Consider the following 1,348-nt stretch of genomic DNA (forward strand, 5'->3'; position numbering starts at 1 on the left):
TCCCCCAGAGGAGCTGGTCCAAGTGTCTGGAGAGAGGGAAGTCTGGGTCTCTGCTGAGGCTGCTGCCCCCGAGACCTGACCCTGGACAAGAGGAAGAAGATGGACGGACGGACAGACGGTGTCAAACACAGGTCCACTTCCTGTTTTTTAGTGTGTGTGTGTGCAGATGTACAACAGCCCTGCAGCGGGCTGAAGGTGTCAGGATGAAGAGTTCTGCACACATCAATACGTCTGTGAAATGTCAGCAGACTAATTCCTGGGCGTTTATGGGAGCTGCTGGCCCCGGTGATTCTGAATGTGAATTGACTCTGTGTCATTGTCATATTATCAAATGTACAATAAGACACACTGATACCTCTGAGCGCTCCTCCTCCTCCTCCTCCGGCTGCTCCTGCTCTCCTGCCCCGACCTGTCAGCCCTGTCAATATGATTATTCCTCCATCTAATTGGAGTCATGGAGGAGGACGAGGAGGCTCCAGGTGGGGGGGACAGACAGTGAGGAGTGTTCATGTACAGAAGAGATGGACTCTTCAGTGTCAGGTGGCAGCAGCCTCACATCATCTTCTTCAGGAGGATTTACAAACACTCAGGGTTTGTGTCTGACAGCTGACGCTTCAAACATTAAACCAGATCAGCTGTTTGAAGGTCACCATCATCCTGTTTGTTCAAGCTCAGGGATGACTCTCAGCTACTACCACTCTAAACTTTAGCTCAGTATCTGTAAAGATGAGCCACACTTTGGATCATTTATCTGTGGAGGACATGGTCAATCATGTTGACGGCTTCAAAGTGACTTTCAGAGGTTTCTCAGATCAATCAGAAGACTTTTATTCTGAAAAACGTTTGTTTAGGCACAGGCAGAGACTAGGTTAGCATGTGAAACTAAGACTGATGCAACAGAGCTCCTGTTTCAACAGCTAAACATGGCTAATGTTAGCTGTTAGCTCTGCAGCTGTATTGAAGCTGAGTTAGTATTTGTAGCTGTTAGCTGTTAGCTCTGCAGCTGTATTGAAGCTGAGTTAGTATTTGTAGCTGTTAGCTGTTAGCTCTGCAGCTGTATTGAAGCTGTGTTAGTATTTGTAGCTGTTAGCTGTTAGCTCTGCAGCTGTATTGAAGCTGAGTTAGTATTTGTAGCTGTTAGCTGTTAGCTCTGCAGCTGTATTGAAGCTGTGTTAGTATTTGTAGCTGTTAGCTGTTCGTTCTCCAGGCAACTCTTTCAATCTGATGATGTGTTTGCTGCTGACCTTTAAACAACTCTGTCCCATCATCCTCTGCTTCTTGTAGAGAGGCCCTCAGGGATCGAACACACACACACACACACACACACACACACACACACACACACACA

Source organism: Austrofundulus limnaeus, unplaced genomic scaffold (assembly GCF_001266775.1).
Source record: "Austrofundulus limnaeus strain Quisiro unplaced genomic scaffold, Austrofundulus_limnaeus-1.0 Scaffold891, whole genome shotgun sequence".
In the NCBI taxonomy this organism is placed as follows: Eukaryota; Metazoa; Chordata; class Actinopteri; order Cyprinodontiformes; family Rivulidae; genus Austrofundulus; species Austrofundulus limnaeus.